The following is a 12,316-nucleotide window of genomic DNA, read 5'->3' as shown; positions in this document are numbered from 1 at the left end:
CCTTCCATGTCAAAAATCAAAAATCAAGACCCAAATCCCGTGGGAGGGAGAGCTAAACCTTCAGAGAGGCAGACAAGCCTGGGAAACCAGAAGAGACTGCTCCCTGCACACACATCTCGGACTCCAGAGGAAAAAGCCAAAGACCATCTGGAACCCTGGTGCACTGAAGCTCCCGGAAGGGGCGGCACAGGTCTTCCTGGTTGCTGCCGCTGCAGAGAGCCCCTGGGCAGCACCCCACGAGCGAACCTGAGCCTCGGGACCACAGGTAAGACCAAATTTTCTGCTGCAAGAAAGCTGCCTGGTGAGCTTGGGACAAACGGAAGCAGAATTTCTCTAGGACCAGGCACGTTCTGTGTTTACCGGAAGTCCCACACCCAAGGATCCCGGCCCGCAGCAGCTCTCTACTCCCAGACCCGGTGAGAGAGAGACCCAACCGCCTGGTCAGGTGGGCACTCCTGAGGCTGCAGAGCGGAAGAGACCACCAACACTGCTCACCCCTGCCCACATCCCTGGCCCAAGAGGAAACTGTATAAGGCCTCTGGGTTCCCGTGGGGGAGGGCCCAGGAGCAGCAGGACCCCTGTGCCTGAGACACCACCAGAACCTGAAGGAACAGACCGGATAAACAGTTCTCTGCACCCAAATCCCGTGGGAGGGAGAGCTAAACCTCCAGAGAGGCAGACACACCTGGGAAACCAGAAGAGACTGCACTCTGCACACATCTCAGACGCCAGAGGAAAACACCAAACGCCATCTGGAACACTGGTGAACTGAAGCTCCCAGAAACTGCGGTGCAGATCTTCCTGGTTGCTGCCGCCACAGAGAGCTCGAGGGCAGAACCCCACGAGTGAACATGAGCCTCGGGATCACAGGTAAGACCAACTTTTCTGCTGCAAGTGACCTGCCTGGTAAACTCAAGACACAGGCCCACAGGAACAGCTGAAGACCTGTAGACAGGAAAAACTACACGCCCGAAAGCAGAACACTCTGTCCCCATAACTGGCTGAAAGAAAACAGGAAAACAGGTCTACAGCACTCCTGACACACAGGCTTATAGGACAGTCTAGCCACTGTCAGAAATAGCAGAACAAAGTAACACTAGAGATAATCTGATGGCAAGAGGCAAGCGCAGGAACCCAAGCAACAGAAACCAAGACTACATGGCATCATCGGAGCCCAATTCTCCCATCAAAACAAATATGGAATATCCAAACACACCAGAAAAGCAAGATCTAGTTTCAAAATCATATTTGATCATGATGCTGGAGGACTTCAAGAAAGACGTGAAGAACACCCTTAGAGAACAAGTAGAAGCCTACCGAGAGGATTCGCAAAAATCCCTGAAAGATTTCCAGGAAATCATAAATAAACAAGTAGAAGCCCATAGAGAGGAGTCACAAAAATCCCTGAAAGAATTCCAGGAAAACACAATCAAACAGTTGAAGGAATTAAAAATGGAAATAGAAGCAATCAAGAAAGAACACATGGAAACAACCCTGGATCTAGAAAACCAAAAGAAGAGACAAGGAGCTGTAGATACGAGCTTCACCAACAGAATACAAGAGATGGAAGAGAGAATCTCAGGAGCAGAAGATTCCATAGAAATCATTGACTCAACTGTCAAAGATAATGTAAAGTGGAAAAAGCTACTGGTCCAAAACATACAGGAAATCCAGGACTCAATGAGAAGATCAAACCTAAGGATAATAGGTATAGAAGAGAGTGAAGACTCCCAGCTCAAAGGACCAGTAAATATCTTCAACAAAATCATAGAAGAAAACTTCCCTAACCTAAAAAAAGATATACCCATAGGCATACAAGAAGCCTACAGAACTCCAAATGGATTGGACCAGAAAAGAAACACCTCCCATCACATAATAGTCAAAACACCAAACGCACAAAATAAAGAAAGAATATTAAAAGCAGTAAGGGAAAAAGGTCAAGTAACATATAAAGGAAGACCTATCAGAATCACACCAGACTTCTCGCCAGAAACTATGAAGGCCAGAAGATCCTGGACTGATGTCATACAGACCCTAAGAGAACACAAATGCCAGCCCAGGTTACTATATCCTGAAAAACTCTCAATTAACATAGATGGAGAAACCAAGATATTCCATGACAAAACCAAATTAACACAATATCTTTCTACAAATCCAGCACTACAAAGGATAATAGATGGTAAAGCCCAACATAAGGAGGCAAGCTATACCCTAGAAGAAGCAAGAAACTAATCCTCTTGGCAACGAAACAAAGAGAAGAAAAGCACACAAACATAACCTCACATCCAAATATGAATATAACAGGAAGCAATAATCACTATTCCTTAATATCTCTCAATATCAATGGCCTCAACTCCCCAATAAAAAGACATAGATTAACAAAATGGATACGCAATGAGGACCCTGCATTCTGCTGCCTACGGGAAACACACCTCAGAGAAAAAGACAGAAACTACCTCAGAGTGAAAGGCTGGAAAACAACTTTCCAAGCAAATGGTCAGAAGAAGCAAGCTGGAGTAACCATTCTAATATCAAATAAAATCAATATTCAACTAAAAGTCATCAAAAAAGGTAAGGAAGGACACTTCATATTCATCAAAGGAAAAATACACCAAGATGAACTCTCAATCCTAAATGTATATGCGCCCAAATACAAGGGTACCTACATACGTAAAAGAAACCTTACTAAAGGTCAAAACAGACATTGCACCTCACACAATAATAGTAGGAGATTTCAACACCCTACTCTCATCAATGGACAGATCATGGATACAGAAATTAAACAGAGACGTAGATAGACTAAGAGAAGTCATGAGCCAAATGGACTTAACGGATATTTATAGAACATTCTATCCTAAAGCAAAAGGATGTACCTTCTTCTCAGCTCCTCATAGTACTTTCTCCAAAATTGAACATATAATTGGTCAAAAAACGGGCCTCCACAGGTACAGGAAGATAGAAATAATCCCATGCGTGCTATCATACCACCACGGCCTAAAACTGGTCTTCAATAACAATGGGAAGAATGCCCACATATACATGGAAATTGAACAATGCTCTACTCAATGATAACCTGGTCAAGGAAGAAATAAAGAAAGAAATTAAAGACTTTTTAGAATTTAATGAAAATGAAGGTACAACATACCCAAACTTATGGGACACAATGAAAGCTGTGCTAAGAGGAAAACTCATAGCACTGAGCGCCTGCAGAAAGAAACGGGAAAGAGCATATGTCAGCAGCTTGACAGCACACCTAAAATCTCTAGAACAAAAAGAAGCAAATACACCCAGGAGGAGTAGAAGGCAGGAAATAATCAAACTCAGAGCTGAAATCAACCAAGTAGAAACAAAAAGGACCATAGAAAGAATCAACAGAACCAAAAGTTGGTTCTTTGAGAAAATCAACAAGATAGATAAACCCTTAGCCAGACTACCGAGAGGACACAGAGAGTGTATCCAAATTAATAAAATCAGAAATGAAAAGGGAGACATAACTACAGATTCAGAGGAAATTCAAAAAATCATCAGATCTTACTATAAAAGCCTATATTCAACAAAACTTGAAAATCTACAGAAATGGACAATTTCCTAGCCAGATACCAGGTACCGAAGTTAAATCAGGAACAGATAAACCAGTTAAACAACCCCATAACTCCTAAGGAAATAGAAGCAGTCATTAAAGGTCTCCCAACCAAAAAGAGCCCAGGTCCAGAAGGGTTTAGTGCAGAATTCTATCAAACCTTCATAGAAGACCTCATACCAATACTATCCAAACTATTCCACAAAATTGAAACAGATGGAGCACTACCGAATTCCTTCTATGAAGCCACAATTACTCTTAACCTAAACCACACAAAGACCCAACAAAGAAACAGAACTTCAGACCAATTTCCCTTATGAATATCGACGCAAAAATACTCAATAAAATTCTGGCAAACCGAATCCAAGAGCACATCAATACAATCATCCACCATGATCAAGTAGGCTTCATCCCAGGCATGCAGGGATGGTTTAATATATGGAAAACCATCAACGTGATCCATTATATAAACAAACTGAAAGAACAGAACCACATGATCATTTCATTAGATGCTGAGAAAGCATTTGACAAAATTCAACACCCCTTCATGATAAAAGTCCTGGAAAGAATAGGAATTCAAGGCCCATACCTAAATATAGTAAAAGCCATATACAGCAAACCAGTTGCTAACATTAAACTAAATGGAGTGAAACTTGAAGCAATCCCACTAAAATCGGGACTAGACAAGGCTGCCCCCTCTCTCCCTACTTATTCAATATAGTTCTTGAAGTTCTAGCCAGAGCAATCAGACAACAAAAGGAGATCAAGGGGATACAGATCGGAAAAGAAGAGGTCAAAATATCACTATTTGCAGATGACATGATAGTATATTTAAGTGATCCCAAAAGTTCCACCAGAGAACTACTAAAGCTGATAAACAACTTCAGCAAAGTGGCTGGGTATAAAATTAACTCAAATAAATCAGTTGCCTTCCTCTACACAAAAGAGAAACAAGCCGAGAAAGAAATTAGGGAAACGACACCCTTCATAATAGACCCAAGTAATATAAAGTACCTCGGTGTGACTTTAACCAAGCAAGTAAAAGATTTGTACAATAAGAACTTCAAGACACTGAAGAAAAAAATTGAAGAAGACCTCAGAAGATGGCAAGATCTCCCATGCTCATGGATTGGCAGGATTAATATAGTAAAAATGGCCTTTTTACCAAAAGCGATGTACAGATTCAATGCAATCCCCATCAAAATACCAATCCAATTCTTCAAAGAGTTAGACAGAACAATTTGCAAATTCATCTGGAATAACAAAAAACGCAGGATAGCTAAAACTATCCTCAACAATAAAAGGACTTCAGGGGGAATCACTATCCCTGAAGTCAAGCAGTATTACAGAGCAATAGTGATAAAAACTGCATGGTATTGGTACAGAGACAGACAGATAGACCAATGGAATAGAATTGAAGACCCAGAAATGAACCCACACACCTATGGTCACTTGATTTTTGACAAAGGAGCCAAAACCATCCAATGGAAAAAAGATAGCATTTTCAGCAAGTGGTGCTGGTTCAACTGGAGGTCAACATGTAGAAGAATGCAGATCAATCCATGCTTATCACCCTGTACAAAGCTTAAGTCCAAGTGGATCAAGGACCTCCACATCAAACCAGACACACTCAAACTAATGGAAGAAAAACTAGGGAAGAATCTGGAACAGCTGGGCACTGGAAAATATTTCCTGAACAAAACACCAATGGCTTATGCTCTAAGATCAAGAATCGACAAATGGGACCTCATAAACTGCAAAGCTTCTGTAAGGCAAAGGACACTGTGGTTAGGACAAAACAGCAACCAACAGATTGGGAAAAGATCTTTACCAATCCTACAACAGATAGAGGCCTTATATCCAAAATATACAAAGAACTCAAGAAGTTAGACCGCAGGGAAACAAATAACCCTCTTAAAAATGGGGTTCAGAGCTAAACAAAGAATTCACAGCTGAGGAATGCCGAATGGCTGAGAAACACCTAAAGAAATGTTCAACATCTTTAGTCATAAGGGAAGTTCAAATCAAAACAACCCTGAGATTTCACCTCACACCAGTGAGAATGGCTAAGATCAAAAACTCAGGTGACAGCAAATGCTGGCGAGGATGTGGAGAAAGAGGAACACTCCTCCATTGTTGGTGGGATTGCAGACTGGTACAACCAATCTGGAAATCAGGCTGGAGGTTCCTCAGAAAATTGGACATTGAACTGCCTGAGGATCCAGCTATACCTCTCTTGGGCATATACCCAAAAGATGCCCCAACATATAAAAAAGACACGTGCTCCACTATGTTCATCGCAGCCTTATTTGTAATAGCCAGAAGTTGGAAAGTACCCAGATGCCCTTAAACAGAAGAATGGATACAGAAAATATGGTACATCTACATAATGGAATATTACTCAGCTATCAAAAACAATGACTTTATGAAATTCGTAGGCAAATGGTTGGAACTGGAAAACATCATCCTGAGTGAGCTAACCCAATCACAGAAAGACATACATGGTATGCACTCATTGATAAGTGGCTATTAGCCCAAATGCTTGAATTACCCTAAATCCCTAGAACAAATGAAACTCAAGACAGATAATCAAAATGTGAATGCTTCACTCCTTCTTTAAAAGGGGAACAAGAATACCCTTGGCAGGGAATAGAGAGCTAAAGATTAAAACAGACACAGAAGGAACACCCATTCAGAGCCTGCCCCACATGTGGCCCATACATATACAGCCACCCAATTAGACAAGAAGGATGAAGCAAAGTAGTGCAGACTGACAGGAGCCGGATGTAGATCGCTCCTGAGAGACACAGCCAGAATACAGCAAATACAGAGGCAAATGCCAGCAGCAAACCACTGAACTGAGAATAGGACCCCCGTTGAAGGAATCAGAGAAAGAACTGGAAGAGCTTGAAGGGGCTTGAGACTCCATATGTACAACAATGCCAAGCAACCAGAGCTTCCATGGACTAAGCCACTACCTAGACTATACATGGACTGACCCTGGACTCTGACCTCATAGGTAGCAATTAATATCCTAGTAAGAGCACCAGTGGAAGGGGATCCCCTGGGTCCTGCTAAGACTGAACCCCCAGTGAAGTAGACTGTTGGGGGGAGGGCAGCAATGGGGGGAGGGTTGGGAGGGGAACACCCATAAGGAAGGGGAGGGGGTAGGGGGATGTTTGCCCGGAAACCGGGAAATGGAATAACACTCGAAATGTATATAAGAAATACTCATGTTAATAAAAAAAATTCAAGAAAAACTGAATATGGAACTTCAGGAAGTATACTGGTTGAGGTAAACACTTTAATGAGGCAGAAGAAACCTCAGTAGTGAAATGCAAATACTGATGAGGGAAAATGATGACTGCAACCTGATAAACTATTTCATAGTGCTTGGACTTACAAAAATATTTTCTTCTTCTTAGAAAGAGAAATACGTTTTCACATCATTACAATGCATTTCCCTCTGAAAAGTGCCTGCCATTCAGTAGTGTGGTAGTGTTTACTTTCTATGTAGGCATATTACTATCCCACTAACTGCTTCCAACAGCAATGTATTCTTGTGTAGGAAAGTACAGACTTACCTTACATAGGCATAATCCATAGCCTGAAATAGTAGGAGACAGCTAGTAGGTACAGGAAGTGGTTTTATAGATCTTCAGTATCAGTGTGAATTATTAAGATTTCCAGAGAGGTGGTTAGATTACAAGGGTACAGAACAGAAATTGACACAATACACTCAGACACAACTATAGATTGGATAGGACTGTGTTTTTCTTGTTTGCCCTTAGAATACAATAGGATGAATATCCTATTCCTCTACCTTAACCTGTGGTTTTATTTATAATTAGCTATACTAATGCTAAAGTAGTCCATAGTGTGAAATTAAGGCATAGAGATAGGACTACTCAAAGGAATGTCATGTGCAAATGACGACTGATTGAAGAGGTGTTTTTACAAATGAAAGAATATCCACAGGGGCCAATAAACTCTCAGAATCTAGAAGGTACATGCCACAGATTCTCTTCAGAGTCTACAGCACGAACTTATCCGACTGCTAGTGTGATCTCAGATTATAGCCTTTGAAACTGAGAAAATAAATTCTTGTCCTCTAAGCCACATGGTACTTAAGGACACCTGTGGAAATTCATCAGGATAATTTGTAGGAAGCCATTTTTGCCTGCTTCTGTGAAGCTCACGTTCTGCTGGTCTGCTGTCAGACTTCCAGGCCTGTCTTACTTGCAGAAAAATAAGAGGAGCTACACTCGAAGCTCAAGCTGAGGGATCGAATATTCTATTAATCTCCGTGGAAGGAAGAGGGAGGCCTCTGGTGGGTACAGATTTCCTATGTACTTCAGCAATTTTCTCTGGTAGCTTGTGACTTGTTTCCAAAATACTGAAAAGTACATAAAGATTTTGAGAAATGCATTTGTGCCTGGCGTGGTATAGACCTGCAGCCCTCCTGATTTTTAACTTTTGTCTATGAGTCTCCCTTTTATCTTCCCTATAACCATCCTCATTCCTCCCTCAGAGGACTGTTTGACTTCGCACCAACAGAACCTGGACAGTAATTCTTTTGAGATTCTTAGGAGATGGCATTTACTGTAATATAAAGGAGGATAACACATTTTTTCCATTATGCATAAAAAGTAATAACAATTTTTTAAAGGACAGCAGCATAGATTTATTATATGCCAGTTTCACATAGTCTTAATGGTGAAACATTTTAAACAGAGACCAAGTTTTTGTATTTTGTGTTGCCCTTTCCCCAGTCTAGTCAGATTTCTTGCTAGTACCTCACCTCTTTTGAAACAGTAAATACCATGACAATAAATAAATAATGGAAACAACTAGTTTTTGTAAGCTATTCTCTGACTTTTGCACACACATACTTAATAAATGAGTTTAATAAAAAAATACATTAAGAAAAAAATTTTTGTAAAATCCAACCACAAATTCATATTACCATGGGTGTTTAAAATTATAACTTTTATTTTTCCCAACACAAAATTTAAATAATTTCCTAAAAAAACGTGGAATAGTTCAATAAAATGTTTGTTAAAAATACAGCAAACTAATGAGTACTAGAAGTGGGAGAAATAGTCTGCTCCAAGAAGATTATTATCAAGTAGTTATCTCATAACAAACCATCAGCCTGAATATATAAATAAAACTAACTGCATGAAAACTGGGCAGGTTACATTTATGTATTTAAAAAAATATATGTATGTCATATACATGTACATTTACATCTATATTATATGCACATATGTATAAATTACACATCATATAACAAATTATACAATATATACATATGCATAGGTATAGGTATATGAATACATATAAACAGACATATATACATACATATGTACATATATGTACACATACAAATGCAGTATATTTGAATAAGAGTTAATAAAAAAACATGAATTGGAAATAGAAGAAGAATGGATTTATGGGAGTGTTTAGTGATAGAAAAGCGAACGTGAGGAATGGTATCATTATAATCTCAAACAATGAGAAATAATTAAAGAGAAAAATAAAAAAGACAATTGTCTTAAACAAAATGAAGTAAAAGATATCACATGAAGAAAGTCATATGATATGAAAAAAATAGATATTTAAAACCAGATAACATAATTTGGAACATAGAAAGGCATTGTAGGAGGTGCATTTTAAAGGAAATTGAACTGGATGAATTTAAGTTTGAGCACAATCATATTATGAAACAGACAGATTTGTTTATTTTTAATAGATAAACTGTTAATAGATTAATTTTTAATAACCCTTATAGTTATGACAACTATCAATATTTAATGATTGTGTAAAAATTTAATTTCTGTGTAAACAGTGGTAAATATTTTAGATTGCTTTTCCCCTTTAGCAGAAATCTTGTAGTAGGCTGTGTCATATATCTAAACAATTTAAAATATTTTTAAAGTACACATGACAAGCTAAAGAGGATTAGTTAAAGTAAATATGAGTTTATATTTGACATACTTCTCCCAGAATGTCCTTGGGGAGTTTCAGGTTGGATTTCATCCAAGTCTCTCCAGTGCTCTAATATTATCTGTACTGGACTGAAGCTTCTCCAGAAACTGAGCCCTGCATGACTGGACTTGAAACTTCATTGTCACAGAGAAGGAAGGAAGATAAGGACAAGGGCCTGAGATGCAGCTTTCATTTTTCACGTGAATCTGATGGGTCTCTTGTTTTCATTTTCAGTATTCACAGAGTAAGTGCTAAAGACACCATTTATTTTAACTACAATTCCACAAGTACACAGAGCATACTGCTTACTAGATTTCAATTTCACCCCTTGAAATATGTACTTTTTATTTTGTGTTAAAATGTATTTTTAAAGTTGATTGTCACAAATAGATAAGAATTAGTCTACATTGAAAGGTAGACTTTGCTATTTTACATTCTTTATGTCATCCTTTCTTTTATAATTAAAAATATTTGACACTAAGTAAAAATCATAGGATAATCTAATAGTATTTTATTGTTTTCCAGCAGAACTGTAATTCTCATAAACTATGTATTCTGGATATAGAGCAGTTTCATAACTGACTGCCCTTGATAAACTTAATTCATGACATTTGTATCCCAACTTCTTATTTTTATAGTTTGGGAGAAAATTTTAAAGTATGTTGTTCAACAAAAATCTGTCACGGGAATACATCATTGAGGTTTTAATTGCAAATTTAACTATGAAAAAGGCTGGAATCGAATGTGAAGGATTCAGTTTTAAATACTTAAGATAGAAAAGTGATATAAAAATCAAATATTTGTAAATAGTACAATGCAAATCAAAGACCAGTAAGAAAATATACATTATATATCTAACAAATTTCTAAATAACCACAATTATCCTGTTGTTAAAGAAAGTAAAGTGTCAGTTTCTGTACGTGTTTGGTCTGATTTTTTCCACATGATTTGCAGGTTTTTCTTTGGTTTTGTAGTTATTGCTTTTTTTCCCAGTTGTTGGGTCAAAGTTTCCTTAGTAAATTTGTCACATGATTTCCACCCCTCCATCCATGACATCAGGATATACTATGTCCTTCTGTTCTTATTAGTGCCAGCCTTTTACTAAAAAGTAGCTGTCAAAGTAGTTTATATCTTCTGTAGAAATCCACATTTTGGGACACATTAAAATTGCTGAAGAAAAAGTCCTGAGGGATTCCCTTGCTTTGCCTCAGAAATGTTCACAATTTTTCTCCTTTAATAAAATAAGACATTTAAAGAAGATGAAGTTACAAACAAACACACAGACACATACAAACACATGTACACACACACACACACACACACACACACACATTAATTTAGTTCTTACAACCTATTTCGACACATGCCTACATAGGACTTGCCTATTTAGATATTTTTGAAATGAATCCTCTGTGGTAGAAAATATTATTTTGCATGAGAAAAATCAAAGCTTAGCATTATTTATGATATGCAGTGATTATGAGAAAGCTCATTCCATGAATAGAAGCATCACAATCATAGTGCTGGCTTACTTTTCTTCTGGACAGATTTAGTGATTGAGTCTTAGAACTTAACTGACAGAGGTTATTCCTGAAGAGAATAATTTATGTAAGAAAAAAATCCAAGACTGTGAAAGTGTGTTTGAGTATTCCCTCTCCCATTTTTGCACTCTTTTTTGAAATCTCAACATCAATTTTACATGTATGGGATCATAGATTTTATTCTAATACTATTAAGAACTTAAAAATACAATGGAATTTAGTTTTCTTCATACTGACAGCAAATCCAGAATTTGGGATACTTCTCTAAATATGGGTGCTGATTGTGTTTCTTGTTTAATTTTGGGGAATATTTCTTTGGTCATCCATAGTGGGACAGTAGTACATCTACTTATATTCATATAACGTGATAATTTGTGAACTAGAATGCATAGGCAATTCCTTCTGCAACTTTATTTACATCAGTAAAGGAGAAAAACATGTGTTAAATAATAAAAAAAAACATAGCCTTCATGTTTTTGCAAAATTTCAATAAAGAGTACAATTTGTTCTTTATTGACATAAATCCCCCATAATATATGATGTACTGTTCTGAAGCCATATTAAAATAATTGGGTTGAGTTTTTATGAAAGAAGCAAGGGAAAATCTCACAGGTAGGGAAATCAAGACATAGTTTGATTATAATATCCTTTGATGATCACATCTGTTACATCTCAAATGTAATCATGGCATTACACACCTTTTAAAATATATTTGTACACACTCAGGTATTTGTACACACTCAGGTATTTGCACACACTCATACTTTTAGATATGGGTCATTTATTTAATATCTTCTGATTTATGCTTATCTTATATGATTTTTCTTACTGTCATTAAGATCCACTGAAGTGTTTGCTTTGCATTGTGAAAACATATGATACCCTATTTCTGCTTTGTTACAACTATATATTTAGACGTTTTCCCATTTTCAAATGTTCACAAGGTTGAGGTGAATGTTCTCACATTTTAATTTGTCTTTAAAAATTAGTTTATATAGGCAAAATGTCAACAACTGAGAATGATGTGACATTCTTGTTTAGTTTGCATTACCCTGATTTTAGATTTATAACCTTTCCTCATGTGACACTTGAAGAGACTTGAAAAAAATAAGAGACTGTATTAATTTGAGATCAATGATTAGAACATCAACCAATCCACAAGATTCTATCTACAATCTGTTTATGTGTTAACTGTAATTTTCCT

The 12,316-nt window shown here is 37.6% G+C and overlaps 2 protein-coding genes across 3 annotated transcripts in view; both read right to left on the bottom strand.

The window, feature by feature from the left end:
• Positions 1 to 12,316, bottom strand: part of Or4c105 (olfactory receptor family 4 subfamily C member 105) — an 85,395-nt gene that overhangs the window by 50,033 nt on the left and 23,046 nt on the right. The window lies entirely within an intron of this gene.
• Positions 1 to 12,316, bottom strand: part of Or4c11 (olfactory receptor family 4 subfamily C member 11) — a 102,461-nt gene that overhangs the window by 67,135 nt on the left and 23,010 nt on the right. Inside the window, exon 1 of one of the 2 annotated variants that reach the window (XM_087653670.1) lies at positions 686 to 935. The exons of the other annotated variant lie outside the window; for it this stretch is intronic. The gene's annotated coding sequence lies outside the window, so the exon portion shown is untranslated. Of the gene's footprint in view, positions 1 to 685; positions 936 to 12,316 lie in introns of those variants that run through there. 2 annotated transcript variants of the gene reach the window in all.

This window comes from Rattus norvegicus, chromosome 3 (assembly GCF_021556685.1).
Source record: "Rattus norvegicus strain SHRSP/BbbUtx chromosome 3, alternate assembly SHRSP_T2T, whole genome shotgun sequence".
NCBI classification, from domain to species: Eukaryota; Metazoa; Chordata; class Mammalia; order Rodentia; family Muridae; genus Rattus; species Rattus norvegicus.
This window is presented reverse-complemented; position numbering and strand designations above follow the sequence as displayed.